At 43.5% G+C, this 27,432-nt stretch overlaps 1 protein-coding gene across 1 annotated transcript in view; it reads right to left on the reverse strand.

Annotated features, from left to right (window-relative positions):
• Window positions 1-27,432, reverse strand: part of LOC114159458 (uncharacterized) — a 259,878-nt gene that overhangs the window by 114,035 nt on the left and 118,411 nt on the right. The gene's annotated exons all lie outside the window — the stretch shown is intronic.

Below are 27,432 nucleotides of genomic sequence, written 5' to 3' on the forward strand. Positions count from 1 at the left end.
TGACACACTGCTCATATGGGTTTGCTGTACATCAATCTGTCAGTAAACATTACCAATTATATTTAGTGATTGTAGCAAAACCTCCTTCTGAACCCTCATTTGCCAATTTTGAAGTTAGCAAATTACTCTCATAAGTTAAATGAAGTTTTTTTTTCTATCAGAGTTTTGACATACACAAAGGTTTGCTGTCAACATAGAAGCAGTAATTATGAGTCCTTGTAGAAAATAGTGGAAAATAAAAAATGCAGCCAAAGGAAAGGAAAATTTTATTTTTGTATATAAAAAAAAATTAAATTGTGCAATAACTGATTCATAACAAAATAAACCGGAGTCTAATTTTCATCCTTATTTTGTAAAACTAAGTAGAAGAACAGTGCATGATGTGAACAGGATCATGTTATACTTGTGATATTAAAGCACAATCTTAAAGTGTAACAAAAAGCAAGTAAAAGGAGTTAATGTGATTAACTCCTTTAGTAATAATCCCTAACCTTTTCCAGTTTTAACATTATTTTTCTAATCTGTTTTCCTTTTATGAAAGTGTCTTAACATGACTTAAACAAAGTTAATGTTTATGACATTTTCGTAAGAACTAAAATGTAACAAAATAATGTAAAAAAAAAAAAAAAAGAGAGAAAGAAACCAAAGGAATTATCTAAAAATTTATAGTTATATGAAGAAAATAAATAGCTATAGACGGTTTAGTCCCTTGTTGTTGTGGCCATCACACCTAAATGATTTTGTGGCATAGCGCCCTCTGTGTTGGCTTTGTCCTAAAAACTTACATGTGCTGAAATGTTTTTGTACAGAGTTCCTGGTTTCTGTGTCACTGTGGACCATCGAACACAATAATAAACAGCAGAGTCCTCCGCTGACAAACTGTTCATCTGCAGATACACCTGCTCTCTGCTGTTTTCTCTGGAGATAGTGAACCGGTTTCTCAATGGCTGAGGATAGTAGGTATTGTCACCACTATTACTGATACCAGAAACCCATTCCAGTCCTTTTCCAGCTGGCTGTCTGACCCAAGCAAACCAAATGCTACTAAACCCAGAATATGTGCAGGTCAGTCTGTGGGACTCAGTAGCTCTTTTGACCACTGATTCAGACTCAGTCAGTGTTTGACACTCGGTACCTGTAGAAAGACAGTTAGTTAGCTACTGAACATTAATAAGGTTGTATTTATCAATTGAGAAGTTGCCATAAGTTCTTACCTTTCCAAATAATTGCCAGGATGACAAAAGTAGTCACAACCTCAGTTCTGATCACTGTTGCACCCATTTGTCTCTGCTAAGTCTACACTGTGTTTGTCCCTGATTTTATCAGGTTTAAAACAGATACTGAAAAATTAAAGGAGATAGATTTTTGCATCAGCTCCTCCCATTCAAAGGAGGTGAACACTTGAGCCTTATTATTGGAGTATCTTTTTGCAGAGACTTCAGAAGAACTCATGTAGTGTGTATTACATTATTTTTGCACAATTAACTTATCAGCACATGCTTAGATCCATTCATTTCATTCTGAAACCAAGTGGTATTTCAATTGAAAGGTAGATATATTGAAGTTGAAAAGAAGAATGATATCCTCATCTGTTGAACGTCAAGTCACCAGATCCTTAAAAACAGGAAATCCCAAATCAACACATTGTTGTTGTTGCCATCCTTTTCTGCAAATTGTCCAATCTAGTGCATTCTACACTGACTGAAATCAAGAAGTTGCTGGGGCTTTTTCCTTTGCTATCATGGGAGATCGCACTCAAGCTGTTAGAACTTGTCAAATACCCAGGAATAATTAGTAATAAATGTAAAATGAGTTTAAGACAAACTCACAAAGGAAGAGATGTATGACTATTTTGAAAGACATCAAGGTCAGCAGGACATACATTTGACTTTCATCTTTAAAATGAATGTGTGAACAAAGGACGTCCATCTAATATCGAAGATAATCATACACTGGGAGTTCTAAAATATTACATCTGCATTGGAATTACATTTTATGAGACAATTTCTTTTTTTAGATTATGACCAAATTTTAACAAACTAAAGGCAAAAAAAAGAAGGTGTGCAGAAAACAACTTATTGTGAAACTTTATATGTCAGCTCTCCTAAAAAGGAAATGTAAAGTTTGTCACTTCCAGACAAGAAAGTAGATGTCTTGTGTTATCAGTATGTTTAATTTGTTAGCGTCCCAGCACTGGTCAAAAGTGATTATACAAGTGTCGGCTTTGAGGGGGTTTTGTACAGGTTGGCAAATGGTTTTTGTCACTGTGTCTCTTCTGGCACAGTAATACACAGCAGAGTCTCCAGGCTGCATATTCTGTCCATTCAGAGTCACTGTGTTACTGGAAGAGTCTAAACTGATGCTGAATTTGTTCTTTAGTGAGTCTTTGCAGTAATTGGTATATCCTACGCCTGCTCCTCCAATCCATTCCAGTCCTTTCCCAGCAGGCTGCCTGATCCAGACTGTCCAGTAGCTGCTGAGAGAATAAGAGACCTGGCAGCTGATCACCAGACGTTGACCTGGCTGCACTGTTACAGAAGCTGGTTGTGTCAGCTGCTGACATTTCACATCTGCAAAGAAAAAATACTTTGTAGAGTTTTAACAAACATGGCGTTGAGAATGTGTTGTGTGTTTCTGTCTCTGTGAGACTTACAGGACCCGGCAGCCAACAGGAGCAGCAGAGTTACAGACATGTTGACGATCTGGTGGGAGTTTCTTTTCATTTCACTTGTTTTATAGCAGACAGCTTGAAGGTTTACTTTGCATAGAAAGAGGAACAAGAAAGTTTAACTGTCCAATCAGAGATAAAGAGAGTTTTGGCTGAGAAAATGTGTTCTCTTTTTTCTTCAGACTAGATTGAACAAAATAGTTCTGTTAGTGGTGAAAGTACCTTTTCTCATACAGTTACAATCAACAACAACAACAACAAAAAAAAGGGTCAAGTTCAGATTTAACAGCTTTTGGTTGCTTGGAAAAGGTTAACATAAAGAGCAACCAAAGCTCTAAATGTCAGTCACTAAGCATTCAAGTGTAATTCTACCCACTGCCTGATCCAAGTGTCTCTGAAAAGAAAGGTGAGCCATAACTCTCGAGCACTAGTAATGCACAGACTCTTATTTGCTAAGAAAGACAGCAAATAGTTAAACAATAAAAAAAATATATATTAATTGACAACTCAACACTTTGGATTGCATTTAAGTAACATAGATATAAATTATTCTCACATTCTGTTGTTTTCATGATGATAGCAACAAAATTTCCATCAATTAAGTAAATTGTATCTGACTTTAAAACCCTTGATCTTTACGGCTAATGCAAGGCAGCACGTTTTACCTTGCATATGATTAGTGGTTTTTCCACTAGGTGGCAGCATTTCTAAATATGTTTTTGGAAGAACCAATACAGTTTCTTATTTAAAACTGGTTTTACCTGAGATCTGCATAACATGAGGAGGAACTATCTTTATTTTCTGTCAGTTCATACTTTTCTGTCAGTTCATACTTCATTACTGTTCATCATTTTTTTTTAAATCTGAACATATATACTTTAAAAGCTGCTGCTCAGATCACATTTTCACTTTTACCTAAACTTCCTCACAACGTTCTCCTGACGTGTTTTTAAATTTGATTGTGTTTTCCATGATTTCAAGAGAAAAAAAAAAACATTCCTTGGAAACATTGTAACTCAACTCTGAGACAGAATAAGGAACAAACGTCCTAAATAAAAATAACAATAAAAAAAACTGAATGGAAGATTTCAGAAGATTTAAAATCTGAAGTGAAAATTTAAAATATTTGATTAAATGCCAAACATTACAAAGGAATCCTGCTGTCACTGAAGTCAATATGTGAAAAGATTCAGCATGTTGTGTGAAGAGAAGAAACAAGCGGAGGTGAGGTTAACCTCAGCCTTTTCGTCTTCATGTGAAACTGAGCTGCTATTTGGTTTCTTTCACATTGCCATCTGTATTTCTGCTTCCTGGTGACATGTGGGTTTAAACGATCAAACTTTTGCGCTAAGAAGGAGATGAGAAATGAGGTGTATTTCTGACTGTTGTTTCTCCTCATCATTTAGGTTATTCGCCTATAGATTACTGGAAATAACCTGAACAAGTGGCAGAGAGTGGAGGTGGTTTATCACATAATCAGTAAGAAAATAATTCAAATGAGAGTGAAAAAAGGAAGACAGCATAGTTTTGAATGATGAAGGAAAACATTAGCACAATAAAAATATAATTAATAACAAGTTAATTATAGAAGATATTTGATAAATAAAGTAACAAAGCTGAAACATATCAAATAGGCTGCATTAAAGTTTATTTGTAGATCTTGCAAATAAATGAAACATGAACATGAACAGAATGAAGCAGAAACATTGTTAAATTCTTTCTTCATTATCATGTCAAACAAAGACTAACCACAGAAAATACAGGACATTTGACTAAATTGAAGAAAAAATATTTAAATAACAGATCACAAATTCCCTCTTTTCTGGAATGATAATTTATTTATTTTTTTTTTTTAGCAAAGTTGTCCATGTTTTTCCTGAATTTATTTACAGGTTTACAGAAAAAATATAGTTTTTTAATTTCTCTTAGATATTCTTCTTTATTTTCATTTTTATATGTTTATCATGAAATCTACGTGTAAAAATACATTTTCACATACATAAAAGTGCATTTTGATTTTTACAACTTTTTTGAGGAAGCCAATTCTTTAAATATAAAGGAAAAAACTCAAAATCGACCTCCTTTTTGCATACAAAAATACAGACATATAGAAAAACAATAAAAGACTAGAAACAACTTGCATAGAATTAACAGAAACACTAGAAAAAAAAACTGTCAGTCAAAGGAAATTTCAATAAATTTTATTTCCCTCTATAGCAAATAAACAAAACATCTCCAATTTATGTTAAAATTCCAGCAGCTGTGGTTGCCAGCATTTTAAATATGGTATAATCCATATTTGGCAACTACAACTGTTGGTATTTTACCATAAATTAGAGATGTTTTCTTATTTATTTTTTAAGGGTATATTTTCCAATTTCATTATTTCAAAGCCATTTAATCACACATAATTTTTTTGAAAATGGATTTCAATTTGATATTCATGAACTAAAGGCTCAGATTCAGAAGAGCAGGCCTCTGATGGTGAGGACGGTGCTGAAGGCCAGAGCTTTGGTGAACACCACTCGGACTCCGTTCATCAGCAGCAGATAGAAGTTCAGCTTGGCTTTTTCTGGACGACAGAGAAACAGAGTTCAGACTGAACTGAACACAAACAGCAGCGATCAGTGATGGAACCAAACTGAGACATGAAGAGATCAGACTCACCTGGATAAATGCTGCCACATTCATCGTCTGTTTAGAGACAGAAAGAACATCAGTCACAAAAACATCATGAAAACTCTGACAGTCATAAAAAGTCAGTAAACACTCTTGTAAGAACTTCTTGTTATAAATTATTAACTGAAGCTTAGTTGAAGATGGGAGGTGTAATGCTGATGAAAGAGTTTAAGAAATAAAAACAAAATACCCAAAGTTTCAATGTCTTTAAAAACAAATTGTTAGATCATGACTCTTTATACTTTAAAATTTGGTACCAGCTTCATTGTTGCCGACCATCCCGTTCATGTGACAGGAGTAGATGGCTTCGTTGCTGAATGCAGCAAAGTAGTAGGTGTTATTCTTCGACAGAACAGCATCATCCGTCCTCACATTGACCGGACCCTCTTTCAAATTCAGAACCATATTTTCCCACTTTGGTCGGAAATCTGTGACCAGACAGACGTTTGGACCAGACTGGTTTGCTGGCTTCACGGTGTAACCGGGAGTCTGCAGGGGACTGAGGACGAACAGGGACGGAGGAACAGGGGGAGCATTTGGATCTGCAGATGAGCAAAGAAAAACAGATCATATCAGAACATAAAAATTACTGGAACAGCAAGATTAACTACTTCATGTCAATGCATAAACCACAGTTTAAACAACTGTGACCCTTCACCCCTCACTACTTACATGCAAGTCAATGGGTCAATGAAGATACTGGTGTCCCCATAACAGTTAAAGCATTACAAAAGTAACAAGAAGTTGATTCAAAAGTAATAAGTCATGAAAAAAAGTATTTTTTAAAGTTTGAATATTGCAATCAATTAGCTTTTTAAAATGTTTTGTGATAAAAAAATGTTTCAAATAATTTAAAGAACGCAATGTTAAGTTAAAAATCTAATGCTTCTGCAGCAGCAACTTTGCCAAAAAAGGGAAATTTTGCCAAAGTATCACTTAGTTTTGCAAATGTACTTTCCAAGAGAAATAAGTATTTGGTTGTGACGGAAAGTTTCCACTATCAGTTGGGTAGGTATACAAAATAAAGTAAGACGTCTGATGTTTCAAACTTTAGGGCTACAACTTTTTTACATTCAGAAACCTCCATCTTCTACATCTTGAGTTAAAAACTAATGAGTCTCTATAGTTTCTACCGGTTTGATTTGTGGGAAATTAATGCATTTAAACAACTATTAAGCCAGCTCTTTTTCCAGCAAGCCATTATATTAATTTGGTTTTAAAAAAAACAAATAAAAAAAAACATGTTCTGTAAATGAAAAACTCAAAAACAATGAATCTTGTTCAGAATTTTGACAATTCACCCAAAAACCAACTTAGATGAAATTGTGTGAACACAGAAAGAATATCAGTCACCGTCCCACAATGTTTGCAATCAATAAAGCCTAAAATTTTAGAGTTATTTTTATCACAACTCTTAAAGGAAAAGTAATGATGGTGAATCAAAAACATCATCAAAACATGTTTGCATAAAACTCTTCAATGAATTAAATACCATCACAAATTTATCATTAAATGTCAATTTTATTGTGATAAAATTTGAGAATATTAGAGTTACAACCAATTTAATTTGTCTAAAGCTTCCTCCTGAATGTAACGAAATGTAACTCTGCTGTTGCAGACCTCTCTGAAAGATCAGGCCCCCGATTTAGCTTCTTGTTTAGTGAAAAAGTATGTTCTGCATATATTCACAATAAATGATAAGCATTTAGACATTTTTACACGGAGTAAATGATTCAATCATTTGAGTAATTTAGTTACCTTATATTTAGTTATATTATAGTCCTTTTGTTTTCCACTTTTTTGTTTAAGTCGAGGTTTTTTCTCCATCAGATTTTTAATCCATTCTTAATTTGGAGGACTGTAATTGTTAGAGATTCTGGTAGCCATATTTTTCTTTGGTTATTTTGAGTTGCTTGAGCATAAATTATTCATATTTCCTCTTGTGTGTCTAAATTGCCACTATGCTGCTGTTTTGCAAATCAAAATCGTCTCTTTAGTCATTTGCTTTAAGTCAAAATGTAATTTAGTTGAGAAGTTAAAACAAAAAAATATGACATCACAAGCAATTATTTGAAATTATGCAAATAATTGCATAATTGTATGCAATATTTTTTTTTGTTGTTTTTTTGCCTTCATGTAGTATTTTCTTCTGTTTGGATTTCATATGCAGAACATTTATTTCTGATGATTCGCTGTCATGTCCCCTTTTCCTCTACAACTTGATCCAGCCTGGGTCAGATTCTAAATCAATCTTCATTTTCATATTTTCTGGTAAATAACATTTTTACAATCTGGACCATCAATTACTTTTTTTCAACAGATTAAATTTGTTGATCTGGACGACAGAGCTCAAATAAAAATATGAAAAATGAGAAAGTTGTAGGGAACAACTTCCGGACGCTTTTACACTCATAGTAATGAAAACTTTGGGATTATTTAACACTGAATCAAAAATAAAAGCAATTTACTGGAGACAATATTAAATGATTTTTTTGACAATTTGTCATCTTACTGCAGTGTTGTATAACGTGGTTTGAAATATAATATTAATAAGATTTGTCAGCAAAACTAAAATAGTACATCTACAAATGCAATTTATTCAGACAACACCAAAACAATTTAACATGACTGTCAGTTAACAGGAGCATCAAAAGTTTAAACTAATCTAAAAATGTACATAAATATTATTATCATAAACAACAATTATAAATAGAACTGTAAACAATATTTTAAAGGATCTTACCTGGTAGAACCGTGACTGTTGTTCCATTACCCCAGTCTAAATCTCACAGTGCTGCAGCTTCATTGACTGCTTGAACAAAAACCTGAAGCACCACAAAAAATGGAATAAAAACTGAATATTCACATAAAAGAGTTTCAACATTGGTTCAGTCTTATGAGATGGATATTTTTGTGTAGCGATTCTAAAAGAAACTAAGTATCAATTCTCTAATGCAATTAAAACAGACTCAAAAGTACGACTTATAGTCTATGAATTAAAGTCTAATTAATGTGTATTTGAAATATATCAGTTAAATGGAAACACTGTGTTCTTACCGCATATTACAAAGGTAGAAATGTAGTAATCTATGCTTATTTATAGTCATTATTATGAATTACAGACAGGTTTTTGCACTGAGGTTTTTGTATTGGTGTATATCTCTGTGCCCCCATATATCACTGTGAGAAACTCTGAAACAAAAACTTACAGCAGCAGCAGCAGCAGCAGCAGCAGCAGCAGAGCGGAGGAGGAAACTGAAAGACAGGAGACAGTTGGAACAGTTGTGGTTTTTAGGAAAATGTTCACATTTATTTAAGCGCCAAAGCCTGGTAGGAATAAAACGGTTTCTTCAAATGTACTGATTTAGGTAAAAAAGTTGAAGGAGCACAATTTAATTTTAATTTCCTCTAATTTTTTTATACCTGTACAAAGCAAACATATTTTGTTCTTCTATAGTTTGCCTTATCAGTGTCGACCGATGTAAGGCTAAATTCAAAATAATTATGTATAACTAACATTTTTCAATAAACATGCCTTGAAAATAGCTACACAAAGAGTATGTAGAATATAGATTTACAGCATTTGATATTTTCCTCCTGAACTGTAAATGTTTTATATTAACATGTTTAGTTAATTTCTTGAGCCAACATGTTGAACCACTTTGTGCAATACTTAAAAAAGGGCTCAGTGGTGGAGCAGGCACAGCATGTGATGAAGATGATTGATTTTTGGCCTTGGGCCTTTTACTGCATGTTTTCCCCTTCACACTGTGACCCTACTTCCTGCAGATATGGCTTTTGTTGATTTTAAGCCTGCTACACATGAATGATAAAGATTTTCTGATGTGAATTATTTAAAATGTGTATGCATGAACTCTTGATGCCATAATAGATTTTATAAAAAGGAAGAACTGTTGGAGGTATCTTCCAAAATGATTTTGGTTGAGTTTGACTGTGGGTCACAGACTCTTTTCAGGAAGTTCACATATTCCTCCCTGCACAGGTATGGATCCTCTCCAGGGTGCTTCCTGTAGGCCTACTACATCCATGATTATTTACTGAACACCCGACCCTTAGGTTTGAGCATATGCAAGGATTGTGGCTGTCTCTTCTGTATGTCTCTGTTTTATTCTGTGAAAAGCATGTGATTTGTCCAGGATTTAATCTTTTGAATAGTGTCAAGAAAACTGGTACGAGGTTTGAGATCTATCCAGGTACACACAGAAAAAGGTGCATGAAGGCCTGAAGGAAATAAAGCAATCTTGTGTTTTGATTTATAATGATTGAGTGTTTTGATAATGATTAAGTTGAACATGGATGAATACAATAGGTGTAATGACTGTATGTAAGTAATCACTGAATGATTCTGAAGTGTACGAATCATGATCTGTAATAACATGACAACAATGAAATGATTAAGGTTTGATGATTTATAATAAGTGAAAGAGGTGATTAATGCTTATGATTAATGCTTAATGGAAATCAGCACATAAGTTTTTAATATTTGACTGTGTTTAAAAGTTAATCAGAGAAAAGCACATAGTTTTTAATGTTGAAAGGATAGGGGAAATAGGAGAAGGGGAACTTGTGAGATCCTGCTGTCGCAAGCAGTTCTGAACAGATGGCCAGACGCACAGGATGGGTGGGGCGGTATGGTTGGCTAAGAACAACGCGCTGAGGAAAGGACGGTACTTTCCATCCCAGCCAGCAGACAGGAGGGGCCGAAACCACGTAAACTAACACTCCCCATACACATATACGGCAGAGAACTGTATATAAGCAGACGGAAAAGGAGAAGTTCTTGTTCTTTGTCTGCGGCACCGAAGTAGAGCTAACAGAAGAAGCAGATCGAGGAAACAACAGCAGACCACACCCTGGAGCTACGGGAAAAGCTGAAGCTTCTTGCCGCCAAAGGGAGACAAGTTCCAATCGTCCAACCCGGGTTCCTGATTCGATCGTCGGTCTTACCTCAACCCAAACATTGCAACAGACTTGGAGAAAGGACAAAGGTCCCGGAGGGATAAAAGAGTTGGGTTTTCAAAAGCAATTGAACCCTCTCTACTTTGCTTCCATTCTAAAGAGGATTTTTTCACACAAAGGATAAAGATTCAGACCAAGGTTATCGGACGATCCTGTTGCCAAAAATCCACCACCAACTGGGTATGAGTTGAACTCGCTTCCTAAAAAGCTATCTCAGAATCTGCGACATAGGTTAGGGAAAGAGACAGGAGGGTATGATTATACATGTTGATCTTATTACACTGCTCTTGACTTGTATACAATTGATTATTGATTTGTATGTCACATATCCCTGCTTAAGCTTGCTTAATAAATTCTTACTCTAAAATTCTAATGAGGTTGGTGGACATTGGAATTAATTGAGTCATTTAATCATTTTTCAGTTCTTTTAATAAAGGTAAAACTAAGGTACATGGTTCTAGTGAAAAGGAGGCTTCATAATTTCCTTTGGCGAGAGTAAAATAATGACCCAGGGACTTACATCCAAGTCACTAAATTTAATCTAGCCGGTTCCAAGAGCAAGTTATATTTTAGAAAGCGAGCTGCCGTTAACAGGAGTGGTTATTGGAATTACGCAGCTGTGAGGGCTACTCAGCTGACTGTTTCTTAACTGAAAAGGGTCGTAACTTCTGGATTGGAGGTAGTTAGAGCTAGACGAATTGCTTTCGACACCAGTTTAAATAGATTATCTCTTATAGATTTCTTTTAGGGTAATACCCAGGTCTTAGAGATTTTCCGGACCTGTTAGACAGAGAACTGGTCAGTAGTCAGCCCCGGAGGGTTGTGATGAAGTGGGCGGGGCTAGCTATTGCAGGATAACGGACATGGCGCCCAACGTGGGGCGGAGCCAAGTAGGCGGGCCCTAATAAACCAAGTCAGTAAAAACAGAAGTGTGATTCTGAATAGCTCACTTGGATGGTTAACTCTGAGGGAATAGAGTTAACGGTGACTGATAAGGCCGTCAGTCACAACCCTTGCAGTAACTGTATAGCATGCAGGTGAGGGAAAGCTTCTACTGAGGATAAGTGATAGTATCCAGACAGTGAAGCCAGTAGCCAACACAGCCTGGACCCATCCCTACTCAAAAGCGCAAAGAGAGGCTTTGGGGGATAGGCAACTCGAAGACAAAGACAACTATGGATGACGAAGAAAGAGGGGAACTGGATCCTCTGCAAGAGCCAGCAAAGGGACAAGGGGCAAGCAACATCAGCCAAGACGGGGAAGATCATCAAACCCGTCTTTCCCAAACTACTATATCACAACTTCCTGTAATGTTGATATTACTCGGTGATGGATTGGATTCCTGGACTGGGCCGCTGAAAAGGACTTTTTTCGAATCTCATTATAGTACCCACGAGAACAAAGTTCGGGATATAATGAACTACATGATACAGACCCAGATATACTACTGCTCCCGACTTAACGATGGCCACCGACTGGGGGTCGCCAAATGCCCAGTGAAAGTTGCTAAGAAGTTGGAGATTAAAGAGTGGCTAGAATGGTTCGCCGAGCTCCTTGAGGGATGGACCGCTGGTGAGCTGCGGATTGTCTACAGCCCCTCTGGAAAGTATGACGGAGTAGTGAAGACAGCCACAAAGGCAGCGGGCATCGACGGGATCCTGACAGAACAGCTAGCTAGAGGGGTAAGCCAATACAAAGAGTGTAAAGAAGCCCTGCAGAGACTGTCAACCTACAAAGGCATCAAAAGAAAGGAGCAAGCCCCGGAGAAGGCGGAATCGGAGGTGGCTGAGGCCCCCTCTCGACTGCCCAGCAGAGCCACAACACCGACTAACCAGCCGAAGCAAGATCAGCAGGACCTGATAGACCTGACGGATGGCGATGACGACATCCCAGCTCGACCGAGAGCATCGCGGAACGACGAGATCCCCTCTGAGCAGTCAGAAGAGGAAAATCACGAGGGATCGCTCATCGACGGTTTCGCTGAGGAACAGTTGGAGCAAGCGGCCAGGGATTGGTCCCCTCGACGGGGTCAGGAGTTCGGGTTTCATCCCCGAGTCCACAGCACGGAAAGGAGGCAGCTACTGCCACCTACGGAGACTCCAGCGGGCAGCAGCTCCGACGAGGACGGGGAGGAATCGGATGAGGAGCTATGGGACCCCGGCCGCCCTAAAAAGAAGACCCAGAAGTCGGATGTTTGGAGGAGCACCCGAGAGTTGGCCAAAATACCATCGGAAACCATCAGCTTAAGGCTGCAATCCGGGCTCATGATTTACCAGTTTATTGGAGGAATATGGGACCTTGAAGGTGACGGGCTGATTGTGTTCACCAATGATAAATACAAGATCCACAATCGAAAGTTTCGACGCAGCCTTAAAAACCAAGCTGGGAAATATTACCAAAAAGATTCAAAGGTGTTGGAGGCTTCCTGTAGTGAAAAAACTAGAGGAGACGTAGTGATGATGAAGGGCTACAGTCTTCCTTATGGTGCCATAATCCTGGTCCCAATTGATGTTTACAAGAAAGGAGAGAGTCTGGAGGAGTATCGGAAGAAGATGTGGCATGGACTCGAAAGGGGCCTGGTGACCGCCAGCAACGAAAGCATGAGAAGGGTGATGGTGAGCGTGCAGGGACTAAGATCGGCAGATTTGCCAGGGGACACCGCCAGGGCGGTCACAGAGAACGGAGTGGTGAACATAGCCAAGACCAACAGTCATTTCTTTGTGTTCAAAGAGGTGGTGGTGGTGGTTGACCCCCGTATGCATCGACTCCGTACGGAGCAAGGTGTACGAATGGCAACTGAAATGGAGGTGCAATGCCGCATCAGCCACCCAGCAAAGGAGATCAAGAAATATCCCTTAAAAATACCCCAGAGTGGAGTTTCAAACACCACCCAGACCGACAAGGCCAAGGTTATGGAGCCACTCAGGATAAAGTTAAGGGAAGCACCAGTCGGGCCAGAGTCCCAGGCCGCAAGATATGTCAAAGAATTCTCATTCGAGGGAAGCAGCAGTGAACTGAGGCAACCCAACACGGACAGAGTCAAGAATGAGCAGCCGACGGTCCAGAAAGAAGTAGGACCGATGAAACCAGCCAGGATTCAACCGCTGAACTCCCCCAGGAGGGAACCTCTTCGACAACAACAGTATGAGGACATCAGCGACTCGGAGGAAGGAGAAGAGCAACAGGAGATCGAACATTCTGAAGAGGAAGAAGAAGAGAGTGATCACGGCAGCATCTTCTCCGACCCAAAGCAACCACCGACAGGGCATAAGACACTCCGAACAGGACAGCACCGAGGAAAGAAGAAAGAAATAGAAACCTTTGACATCGAGGGTTCTTCTGAGAGACTGGCGAGAGACGTGACCTGGGGCCCCGTACAGGCTAAAGACGGACGGCGTACGTATGTACCAGAGGTCGGTCAGACAGAGTACCAGATTCCAGCAGGATGGGCCAGCAGGCTGGGAGACAAGGTGCTGCTCGAAGTAGAAGCGACAGTCGGGGAGTGGGCTAACATCCTGATGACACCATCCTGCTCTACCCTGACAGCACACTATTCCCTGACCACCAACTTCAGGAACGCATACATGGGAATTATGTATGATGTGATGCTGCGACGACTGAAGAAAGCGGCCTACAAGTACTCCAGGGAGACTCGACAGAAGCTGGACGAGGTGTCAGCTGATGAAGAGGAGCCGCAGGCGACGTCTTCAGAGCCAGGACCACAGATCCCGCGGGGACCACAAGGAGTGTCAGCCCAGCCACCGGCCACTACTACCGGACAAGATGCATACGCAGAACTAAAGAATCTAAGGCTAGTGATTCGGAGTAAAAATGCAGACGAAAATAATGAGGAATATTTGAAAGATGTCTGGCCAACTGTGCTATCTACCACCAACCACGAAGGGGCCAAAAAGTTGTGGCTGACCAGCGTGACTGCGGACCCGATGGTTGGAACAGAGTCAGCACAGAGCAACTATGAGAGATTAGTATTGGAGGACATGGACGACGAAGAGTCCCAGGTGAAGAGAGCTAGAGGACGGCTGGACAAAGGAAGCCGGTTGGAACCGCTTTGGCACACACTAAAGCAAACCGTTTCTCCCGCGAGGTATGTGAAGGTACTGCGTGAGGTGACAAAAGGACGAAGAGGAGAGATTGTGTTTGTGAAACTACCAGTGAGAAGCACAACCGTGGCCCAGATGGATGTGGCAGTGCAGGGATTCGACCTGGAGCAGCAGTACTACGAGGACAAAAGAAAGAAGGAGGCTAGCCAACCAGCCAAGCCACCTGGAAGGGTCAACATCAGACAGCCATCCAACTTCCAGAACAGGCCGTTCCCGCAGGGCACACAGCCATCCAACTTCCAGGGCCGGCCGTTTCAACAGAGAGCACCACCATCCAATTTCCAAAACCGGCCGTTCCAGCAGAAACCACCAGGACCAAAAGGAAGACCGACCAACCCGCCGGCTTCACAGAATCAGCCAGGGAAAGGTCAGTTCCTGACGGATGAGGAGTATAGGAAATTGAGCCCAGAACAAAGGACGGCCCTCCGTGAGTCCCGTAAAGCCGGGGCCGGAGGGTCACCAAAATAATGGCGTCCAGGTCGCGGGTCATTTTAGAAAATGCCTACTGGGAAGGGGACGAAATCTACGCCAAAGTGGAGGGAGTACCCTACCTGGTGGACACCGGAGCGGAGGTGTCTATGACCCGCAAAGACCTAGAAACAGCAGGACACCTGAAGGTTCAGTTTGCTAATGGAAAAATAGAAGAAATGCCATACGGGACATGGAAAGGAGTAGTGTGGGTGAAAGGTCCTTACAATCTACTCACAGTAAAAGACTTAGATGAACTCAGTAAAAAGAAAGGCACACATCGCCGACTAGAGCGAAGGCTGACGAGCTTGAAAGCAAGGTTGGTGAAAGTCGGCCCGACCCAAACCGGATCCGGGCAGCAGGACTGGTACAAACCGATTGACATACCGACGGTGACAGAACAGAAGATCGCAGAGAGTGACTTCTCCCCGGCTGGGAAAGAGAAGCTGCGTAAGATCATCGTTACAGCGCAAGTGGCACGGTTCAAGAACGATTGTGGGGATTTGGGTCCAAAGTTTGTTCATCACATCGAAGGTGGGGTTCATCCACCTGTTCGGCAGTACCCACTGAATCCGGGAGCAGTCGAGGAGATGGACAAGATAGTGAAGGAGCTGAGCGCCATGGAAATCATCAGAGAGGAGCTCAACCCGATCACCAACAGCCCCATCCAGGCGGTGAAGAAACCTGAATCGGCTGGAGGGGGTTGGAGACCAGTTATCAACTTCAAGGCCCTGAATCGGAGAACAATAGCAAACCGAGCCAGTCTAATCAATCCCCAAGGAGCGCTGAAAACTCTTCGAGTCAAGAAGTTCAAGTCATGCATCGACCTAGCCAATGGATTTTTCTCTCTACGCCTCGCCAGACAATCGCAAGGTAAAACTGCATTCACCCACAAAGGCAAGAGCTATGTGTGGCAAAGGTTACCCCAGGGATACAAGAACTCCCCAAACGTGTTCCAGTCAGCAGTGATGGAAGTACTGGGGGACGTAGGTGCAACTGTGTACATTGATGATGTCTTTATTGCTGATGACACAGAAGAAGAACACCTACAAAGACTACAAAAAGTGGTAGAAAACCTCACCAAGGCAGGCTTGAAGCTAAACCTCAAGAAATGTCAATTTGGACAGTTCCAAGTGAATTATCTGGGCTTCCAAGTCACGTCGGACTTGGGACTCTCAGATGGGTACAGAGAAAAGCTGACGAACATTCAACCACCTCAGTCAGAGAATGACTTACAGAGAATATTAGGACTATGCAACTATGTCCGGGACCACGTACCCAATTATCAGAAGTATGCCAAACCTTTATACAAATGCCTGAGAAAGAGTGAGGAGGACGAAAAGGACGGAAAAAGACCCTGGGTTTGGACAGCAGCGAATCAACAGAACCTGGAAGAATTGAGAAAAGCCATTCAAGCAGCTGTGAGACTGGAGCCAAGAAGTTTGTCAGAAAGACTGGTGGCAGAAATCAGTTGTGAGAATGACGATGCCATGATCAAAGTGAGTAATGAAAATGGAGGCTTGGTTACCCTGTGGAGTTACACCCTGACTTCTGTTGAGAGGAAATATCCGCAGAAGGAGAAAGAGCTAGCGGTGTTAGCTCGTTACTGGGGTGTGCTGAAGGATCTAGCACAAGGACAACCAGTTAAAGTCATCACACAGAGCCAAGTTCATAAGTATCTAAGAAAAGGTACCGTGGAAAGTACTAAAGCAACTAACACACGGTGGGGAAGATGGGAAGACATCCTGCTGGACCCGGAGCTTGAGATTGGGCCAGCCCAACCCACCAGTAAGAAGAAACCGCCAGAGACATCTGAGAAGCCAAAACAACCAGAATGGACAATCTACACCGATGGATCCAGAAAGGGGTCCGACCAGTCGGCATACTGGGGATTTATTCTGAAGCAAGACGGCAAGGAAAAATGCCGTCAGAAAGGAAAAACTCCCGGTAGTGCTCAAGCCGGAGAAGTAACGGCCGTACTGGAAGGATTGCTGGAACTGGTGAAAAGGAAAATCAAGAATGCCAGGTTAGTAACCGACAGTTACTACTGCGCTCAAGCCCTTAGAGAAGACTTGGCCATTTGGGAAGAAAATGGTTTCGAGACAGCGAAGGGCAAGCCAGTGGCACACAGAGACTTGTGGAAAAAGATTGCTGAGCTAAAACTACAATTGGAAATAGATGTTGAGCATCAAAAAGCACACACGCATGAGGGAGCTCATTGGCGTGGGAATGATGAAGTGGACTGTTATGTCCAGCAAAGAAAGATCGTCTTTGTCGGTACCGAGAAGTGGGACAGCACTCCCAGAGGACGGGAGGTCCCAGAAGAGTACGTGGTTGAGGTCGTGCGGAGCGTGCATGAGGCCCTTGGACATGCAGGCGTACGACCTACCCGTAAAGAGCTGGAGGAGCAGGATCTTTGGATCCCAGTGAAACAAGTCCAACGCGTGCTAAGGGACTGTGAAGTATGTGGACAATACAACGCAGGTCGCCGAGGGCAGCGGATGGAGGGGTTATCCATCAAAAGCACGGTCCCCTGGGGTTCAGTCTGCATGGATGTTGCAGGCCCCATGGGGATAACAGGAAGAAGAGGTGAGAAGTACCTCTTAGTGCTGGTGGATTCTATGTCGGGGTTTGTAACTACAAAAGCAGCCAGGAAAGCAAACGGCAATAGTGTTGTCGGCATGCTGGAACAAGTATGCAGTGCCCTGGGAATCCCGAAAGAGCTGCGCACGGATAATGGGACTCATTTCCGTAATTCACAAGTTGACCAATGGTGTCAGAAATTTACTCTCCACCCTATACCCCACAAGCTAACGGAGTGGTGGAACGAGCCATAGGGTTAGTGAAAAGCTGGATAGCTAAAAATGCTAACACCAACAGTTGGAGCACACAGGCGGTGGAAATAGGGCAGGCCCTGAACGACAGAAGCAGAGCCGAGAGGCCCGCCCCTGCAATGGAGCTCAACCAACGGCCGTTCACCACGAAGGAAGTGGGGCGGAGCTCCAGCGACAAAAAGGAGAAGCCGACGCCCAGAGTGCCATTCCGAGAGGGACAGCGCGTGTGGGTCAAAGCAAGAGAGCAACCTGTAAATGCAGCAGTAAAACCCAAGTTTGAGACCACTGACATCGTCAAGCAAGTACTGGATAGGAACACAGTATTGCTGAAAAGAAAAGGGATTCAAGGAGTTGAGCAGCTCAAGCCAGTTCCTGACTAAAGTGAAACAGAAGCCGGTGAAATGGCCAGTGAATCATGTACCATTCCACCCTATATCGGACTGGCCACCGTGAAAGGGGTGGTTATAATTAGAAGAACACCTTCAGGGATTTGGGCAGGACGAGCCCTGAAGAAATTGGATTGGGCTAAAAAGGGAGTCCTGTCGGAGGAGCGAGAGATGCTGATATGGGCAAGAGCTAAAAGTCGCTGTCCGGTTTGCTTAGTGAACAACCCACTCCCCATCACCTGGGAGGGACCGGGCCGTGAGAAACCCAGGCAACAAGGAGCCCCCGCAGAGATACTACAACATCTTCGCGTCTCTCCGGTTACGGTTTTGAACAACACCATCTGTGGGAACTGCCGGGTAGGTTACCTGCCCCGACTTCAGTTGGAGACCCAATGGAGCTGGCAGAATGAAGAACCAAAAAGCTGTTATTGCGTCTGGGATGGGGACGATCTCCATCACTGTTCTACTTGCGAAGACCAGCTGGGGAGAGGAGAACTGACTTTGACAGGTCAGGCTGAGGGATGGCAGGTGACGAGGTTTTACAGCTCGCTGCGATATTACAGAACATATGGACAAGTACAACCAAATCACGGGAGCCCCATACCGATAATATTACCGGGACCTTCAGCTCCCCCAAACACCCCAGAAGAAGCGGATCCATGGGTGTGGAGGAGGGAAGAAGGGCCCCATGATGTCCTGTGGGATTCTGTTCATGCTGCCTGGCCGTATGAAGCTGCCGGAACATCCCTGTCATTTCCACCATTGAACACCAGCCACTCCCCTGTGATCTTCCGGGTACATCGGCCTCACGCGTACCAACCATCAGCTGAGGGGCTAAGTGCACTCCCAGATGACACCAGAGACCAAGCCGTTAATGGGGGTTGGACAGGCCCCTGGGAGCTGACCACATGGGCACATCTGATTTTGGAAGTCATCAATGACTGCACAATTCCTGTGGTGGATTTACCGGACGTGCCAAGGGAAGATGGAGTACGCTGCTCAGATATGTATTACTACACCACTGAGGTGGACGGGTGGGGCAGCAATGCGGTAAGACCTAAGGAAAAGTCTTGCCTGTACTGGATAACAGCGGAGTCCCAGTTTCGGGATGGAGTATTGCAACACCCGGGAGGCGTGGCTCACAGAGCGGGTACGCCCTCCGATCCTAGCACCTCCTGCCAGATTCAGCTGTCAGTGCGCATGATCACCGTCCCCTTTAAAGGAATCTACTCCGTCGGAGCAGCCATCAAAGTGGTGCCAGACGAGCAGAATTACGCCACCGTGTCCTACACCGAACCGGAGCCTCCTAAGAAGAAACCCAAGACCCACGCCTGGCAGAAGCTCGCTTCAGCATTTCCATGGAGGAAGAAGAACCAAGACTAACGGATAAACAGGAAGGGGGGAAACGAGTCGCCAAGTCCCAACGTCAGTCAAAACCCACAAGACGGAAGGGTACAAAGATTTTTGTAACTAAAATGTTCAAAGTAGGAGCTGGAGTCTCGTCGGGACTATCAGATAAAGGTCCGTTCCTGAGACTCCCTACTACCTCTATTCTCCTGGATATGCCAAGAGAAGATTTCACTCCTTCCAATCCGCTCACCGAAGCATATTTTCTCAAGTATCTCATATATCTTCGACCCACTAATTTCCAGTGTACAAAACAGGTGGGGGAAAGTGAAGAGTACACGCCACCCCCTCCAACGAAGCCACATTTATTCATCCCTACTGCACCGCCTGCTTGGCAAGGACGAGGGTCCAATAACACGGTCCATTATGCATCAATTTCACCTATGTGCCCAAGATCTCTGCCGTGGACTTTTAATACAGTGTATCACAGGGTGCAGGGGATCGAACTACGGATAAGGTGGGGTCCCCATTACCTTGAACCACTGCAAGGACTGTATTGTGAAATTTCGCTTAATGACATGATTATTTGGACCACATCACCAAGTATGGCAAAAACCATAGTAAAGAGGGAAATGAATCCAGAATGTTATATATTTAATAACACCAGGCTTCCATTGAAATTGGAAATAGACAGGGTCTACCCCAATCCACCACACCAGAGGATTTTTACCCCGTCAACCTGGGGGTACCGCACCAGACTAACTTTGCATGGGCAACCTTTGTACACCTACATCTCAGTACCCGCCCCAATAGGGTACAATCACGAATCTTGGTATGACCAGGCGTTGAAAAACGGCACCGCCCAAGGCCCGTTTCCTCGGCCGCACTATTGGAGGGTGTTCCACTGGAAGTGGGTGTGGAGGGGGTTGGAGCCCGACTTACCCTACCCCTCTCCTATATTTACAGCCTTGCAACAAAGAAGAGCCACCAGACGGGTTGCGAAGAACCCTGCTCACCAAGGCTGCATCAAGGCTTTAAGAAAAGTTTGTACAACGCCTGATGCACCGGATCCCAGAGAATCACTAATCTGGCCAGGATGGATGCCATCGGCATGAGGCGAAAGCCTACAGACCAGGGTTGGCTGGACTCAACATCGGATTCAGACAGCTCTACTGACACTGACGACGACTCGGACACCTCTAACGAACCTTTGCTACGGAAAACGACTACAATAACAGGAAAATCCCTTTGCCTGAAAGGGCTGCTGACGCTTCTTGCTTTGCTATTTGCTGCTGCTGTTCTCGCTACGATCTTCTACTTCATCGGAGTTGGACCGTGGTACCTTACGCATACAAAGGTCACTTATGGACATTCCAAGTATGCCACCTTCAACTGCTGGAATACAAGCACCACGACTATTTTTATGCCATGGGACAACGAAACTTCTGCCCAGAATCGAACCGGATTATTCGCCAAAGACAAAGGCAAAAAGTATGTGGAACGCCGAGCCTACAAATTGAACGACTCCTCCCTAGACGACCTCTTGAATCGGACTTGGGAGATCTACGCCTATGACTTCCTCGACACCGGAGCGCTCTGCTGGATACGGGTTCTACAGCGCAAGGAGCGACGGACCGTGAGATGCAACTGGATTCATCCGGATCGAGGCTTTCCACAATGGCATTGCAATATGGCCTGTCGGTCGCTACTACTTTTACCGGACCAGGGATACTGGGATACCGAAGTTATATACCCGGCCCCGCACAGGTCCTCAGGCTGTCGAACCTGGCTCCCACGAGGGGAGTTTTGGGGAGACTATCACCTAAATTGCAGAGAAGATGCCAACATCACAGAGCGAGAGCGGATCAACAGAACCTCCCGAAACGATTTTCGTGACTGGGTCACGAGGCCGCCCCCCAACAATAGTTTGGCTAATATTACGGCTTTCCTGATTCGACAGGGTCCGACACGGTTTATGTACCAAGCTGACCAACAACATTGTTATACGCACCACTTTAGGTGGTTGAATGCCTGCCTCTGGAATAAGTTCGTCAAATGCAGGGGCCAAAATTACATTGTAACAGCTGTAGAAGAATACTGGACGGATTTATGGCACTCTGTACGCACAGTATGTACAGAAATTGAAGTCTGGCTGAATAACACATTCCCATGGACATATATAGCAACGGACCAAACGTTCTTTGTGGGGGACTTCCCAGAGGGAGCGGTTCGCTCTCCTGCTGGATTAGAGGAGCTACACATTGCCAACTTGCGTACCCAACGCCTTCCAACTCCTGAAGATCTTCTTCACGCTCCTAAGGGTGATTTTGCAAAGATTGATAAGTGTGTCGCCAAGAGGATTTTTGACAGCCTCAACGATACTTATTGGAGGAACACCCTATCTTCACCACGATGTGACCTCTTACAAGAAAGCCATACTTTATTTTCCGTATGGAAGTATCACTGCCCTGATCCCGAAACCCTTCCTACCGCTAAATGGGCTCTACAAGCCTGCTATGAGGATTATTATCGAGATTGCGATTGGGAATGGTGGGGACTCCAACAGGAAGAACTTCAAGCCTGGGTTATACCATGTCTCAGTGAATCCACCAATTATTGGATCAAGTACCAGTACCTCGCCACAGTTTATTCTAAGGACCGCGCGATTTGGCCTGGAATTTTTTGGAGACCTGAAAACTACGTCAACCCGAGACCCTGGCGCATGACTTGTAAAAACAACACACGACAAGTCCTTGAATGTGTCATCAGTTTGGCCAGAAGACCCTGCCACGAGGTCCGAGGTTGGGAAAGCTACTGCAAACAACATTATGCCGATGAGTATGACACTCACTCTTCTGAAGTTACTTGGCGCAAAATCAATGGTACTTGGCGGAGGGCTATGGTGAGCGGACGGACCTGCACCGACGCAATTCTGGGATACCATCTCCAGAAGCGCAAGAGCATTCTGGGTCTCCCAGTTCCGTTCATCCCAAATCCCCTGGTGGCCATCGCCGAAGGACATGCTTTCCGCAAGAATCTGTGTGATGGGCACACAGACCCAGGGTTTGATTGGGTCGGGCCTAACCTTTTGTATTCCAATCTCACCTGCCAAATCTCCAAGGAAATTTGGGAAAAATGTGGAAAAGGGTCTGACCAACATGAATGTTACTGGTTCGAGACGTTGGGATCAGCTATCGTGACCACCCTTACCGACGTCGTGGAAGGCGTTGCTAACATTGTAGAGGGAGGCCTCCACATCGTCGGACAGTGGCTGCTAGATGCTCTGAGCCTGCTGTGGCCATACATCTTGGGCCTACTGGGCGTGGCCGTGGCTTTAATCGTTGGCAAAATTGTCCTGGAGGTGTGGCTGAAAGCACTATGTCATTGCGAAAAGAGGGGGTACCAACCCCTCCCCCCGAAGGAGGAGCCTGCTTCTGCATAAGAGAGAGCTCTCGTGTGCCTACGAGCCATTCAACCTTCACCGCCGCTGCCGACAACACTGGAACCAAAAGAACCACCATTGGACATCATGGCATCCAACTCTTCAGCCAACTCATCAAACCCCAACTCACTTTTTGCACCACTTCAAGTGAGTACCTTTGAGCACTTAGGGGTTACCCTGGCCTGGGTACTCTACTGCCACACTGGTTCCTGGCCCAGGGGACATCCTATGAGGATCTTCGTTGCGCTACAAGGATATGTGAAGCTTATCCTACGACCCATCATCCTCCAGAAATGGGGGTTAGCTTCATCCCTCTTCGCTTGTTACCTGATGGGCCGTACCCGCATCAACTGGCGCAGGGGCGTTGTGGTCTGCCTATGGCTCGTCACTGACACCACAGCCCTGATACTGGAGTTGGTCGTTGGGAGCAGTCATGCCACTCGAACCGCCCCACTTAAGATCCTCACAGCTATTCTAGAAGGGCTCTTCGCAGTATCTATCCTCGTCTACTTAGCGCGCCAAGCCTTGTCCATCAAAGGTCGGGGCAGGCGCATATGGCTACAAAAGTGGATAGTCCTGGCTCTTTGGGCAACGGTTTGGGGGATCTTGGTGGTCCTCTACTGGCTTCAGGAGACCTCAGACCTGGCCATCGTTGTATGGATGATGACCTATGCTGCAATATTCCATGATTCAGCTCATGTCTATGATCGGGGCGAACCAGCTCCAGATCATGATATTCCGGTTCCTGTGATTAATTCTCCCTGGCTGGCAGCCCAAGCAGGCACACGAGCTTAAACCAGCTACACTCTCCGCTTTCGCTTTTGCATATTCGTTGTGTTATTGTTAATCCGAAACCCCTAATCGTGAAGTTACCTAGGTTGCTGTTTCTTCTCAGGCACCAACCTGCTGTGTGGGATGTGGGATCGCCGCAGAGTCCTATGGATTCATATGGGTTGCATCGTCCTCCCGCTGGTGTCACCGTTGCGTGAGCAGCCGTATCACCGATGTAACGGCAATTCTCTGCGCCACAGGGCAAGGAGATTTGCCTTACATAGCGGCCTCCACATCTCGATCCCTGGAACGGGTGCACAAAATAGTGTGGACCTCTGCCTTTGGCCAAGAAGACGACGACCTTACAACATCTCCAATGCACACGGGACTCCTGCTGCCCGTGATCCAGAAATTATGGGAGCACCAGCTTACTCGACAATGCCTGCCAACTCTACACCTTCTCGATGGACGAGTTGTGGCAGTGGGCGAGTACCTTCCACCAGCGTGTCCCGTGTCGCCGGATATGTTTATCGATGTCGGATGCCAAACCAGCAGTGCGACTCACAGAAAAGGTACCCAAACTGAAATTCTCAGTTCATCTCACCAAGCGTGCCAGACAGAAGACACCCTCTTCGTGTCATCTCCTTCACCGGATCCACCTTCAACCGATGTGGATTTTCAGGATCTGCTGACTGAGTTGGAGGGATTCTGTGAGAACCCACCGACACTGCCAAACTCTGAGATGGATCTGTATTCGCTTCTGCAATCTTCCCTGGAGGACATTAGCCCTCCCGGATCAGCAGGATCTCCACTTCCTCCACAGTTGGACGCCGAGTGCTGGATTTCTCCGCCGTCCAATCTGACGGAGTATGAAGTTGTGGATACCTGGACTCCATCATCATCTCCGGTTGCCTGCTACGAACAGGACATCTTGACTGCGGATTGCGGTGATGGGCTTGACCTCTTTTGACTTAGCACTTTGTGTTTTCTGCGATGCACCGTCCGATCTCAAGGAGGGGGTGTCAAGAAAACTGGTACGAGGTTTGAGATCTATCCAGGTACACACAGAAAAAGGTGCATGAAGGCCTGAAGGAAATAAAGCAATCTTGTGTTTTGATTTATAATGATTGAGTGTTTTGATAATGATTAAGTTGAACATGGATGAATACAATAGGTGTAATGACTGTATGTAAGTAATCACTGAATGATTCTGAAGTGTACGAATCATGATCTGTAATAACATGACAACAATGAAATGATTAAGGTTTGATGATTTATAATAAGTGAAAGAGGTGATTAATGCTTATGATTAATGCTTAATGGAAATCAGCACATAAGTTTTTAATATTTGACTGTGTTTAAAAGTTAATCAGAGAAAAGCACATAGTTTTTAATGTTGAAAGGATAGGGGAAATAGGAGAAGGGGAACTTGTGAGATCCTGCTGTCGCAAGCAGTTCTGAACAGATGGCCAGACGCACAGGATGGGTGGGGCGGTATGGTTGGCTAAGAACAACGCGCTGAGGAAAGGACGGTACTTTCCATCCCAGCCAGCAGACAGGAGGGGCCGAAACCACGTAAACTAACACTCCCCATACACATATACGGCAGAGAACTGTATATAAGCAGACGGAAAAGGAGAAGTTCTTGTTCTTTGTCTGCGGCACCGAAGTAGAGCTAACAGAAGAAGCAGATCGAGGAAACAACAGCAGACCACACCCTGGAGCTACGGGAAAAGCTGAAGCTTCTTGCCGCCAAAGGGAGACAAGTTCCAATCGTCCAACCCGGGTTCCTGATTCGATCGTCGGTCTTACCTCAACCCAAACATTGCAACAGACTTGGAGAAAGGACAAAGGTCCCGGAGGGATAAAAGAGTTGGGTTTTCAAAAGCAATTGAACCCTCTCTACTTTGCTTCCATTCTAAAGAGGATTTTTTCACACAAAGGATAAAGATTCAGACCAAGGTTTTCGGACGATCCTGTTGCCAAAAATCCACCACCAACTGGGTATGAGTTGAACTCGCTTCCTAAAAAGCTATCTCAGAATCTGCGACATAGGTTAGGGAAAGAGACAGGAGGGTATGATTATACATGTTGATCTTATTACACTGCTCTTGACTTGTATACAATTGATTATTGATTTGTATGTCACATATCCCTGCTTAAGCTTGCTTAATAAATTCTTACTCTAAAATTCTAATGAGGTTGGTGGACATTGGAATTAATTGAGTCATTTAATCATTTTTCAGTTCTTTTAATAAAGGTAAAACTAAGGTACATGGTTCTAGTGAAAAGGAGGCTTCATAATTTCCTTTGGCGAGAGTAAAATAATGACCCAGGGACTTACATCCAAGTCACTAAATTTAATCTAGCCGGTTCCAAGAGCAAGTTATATTTTAGAAAGCGAGCTGCCGTTAACAGGAGTGGTTATTGGAATTACGCAGCTGTGAGGGCTACTCAGCTGACTGTTTCTTAACTGAAAAGGGTCGTAACTTCTGGATTGGAGGTAGTTAGAGCTAGACGAATTGCTTTCGACACCAGTTTAAATAGATTATCTCTTATAGATTTCTTTTAGGGTAATACCCAGGTCTTAGAGATTTTCCGGACCTGTTAGACAGAGAACTGGTCAGTAGTCAGCCCCGGAGGGTTGTGATGAAGTGGGCGGGGCTAGCTATTGCAGGATAACGGACAATAGGAACGAGTTTCCTATATCCCTGGACATAGAAAACTGATATAAGTGTGGAATAAATTGCTGGTAAATAATTTATGGTCTGTTCAGATACTGAATGGGTTTTTGTACAAGTCTGTTCATGTTTTGCTTCACTGTGGAGTCTTGCACAGTAATACACAGCAGTGTCTTCCGGCTGCAGATTCTGTCCCTTCAGAGTCACTGTGTTACTGGAGGATTCTGTGGAAATGCTGAACTTGTTTCTGAGAGAATCTTTGTAACCTGTTGAAGATCCCTTTGCATCTCCAATCCACTCCAGTTCTTTCCCTGCAGGCTGTCTGATCCAAGCTGTCCAGTAGCTGGTAACAGAATAAGACACCTGACAGCTGATGGTCAGAGGTTGACCCGGCTGCACAGTCACAGAGGCTGGCTGTGTCAGCTGTTCACACTTCACATCTGCTGAAAGAAGAATTGACTAAGTCAGAAAAAAAGAGGAAATCTTGTTTGTTGAGACTTATGGTAGACAGAGATCTCAAAGATTGAATAAACTCACCTGCAGCTGCTAGGAACAGGAACAGAGCAGCTCGAAACATGTTGGCTGATTTAACAGACATCCTCTGAACTCAGATCTGAACTGAAGCCTTTTTATAGGAGGCTGAAGGGAGGGCAGGTTTGCATATATAGGATCCACTCTCTATCACAGTTTCAATCAATATAGATAATGAACCACATGCACATTTATTTTTTTAAAAAGTGCTTTATTGTTGACTAAAAATGTAATTAAAATTTAGCATGACTGCAGTGAGTGAGAGGTAAATAAAGTTTCCTAAATGCACATTTTTTTAGACCTAAACCTTTGACATCACAGGCAAATCATAAAGCATAACCCTTATCTCCATCTTACAAATAATTATTATTAATTTGCAAAATTAACCTTTAAAATTTGACACATTTTCTGCATGTGTACCAAAATATTGGTTACAAACACACTGAAGAGGACATATAAAAGAGCTCCTATATTTTATAAGCTGGAACATTTGTCCGCATTTCCAAAATCTATGGTTGTTTGAG

Source organism: Xiphophorus couchianus, chromosome 16, assembly GCF_001444195.1.
Source record: "Xiphophorus couchianus chromosome 16, X_couchianus-1.0, whole genome shotgun sequence".
Taxonomy (NCBI): domain Eukaryota; kingdom Metazoa; phylum Chordata; class Actinopteri; order Cyprinodontiformes; family Poeciliidae; genus Xiphophorus; species Xiphophorus couchianus.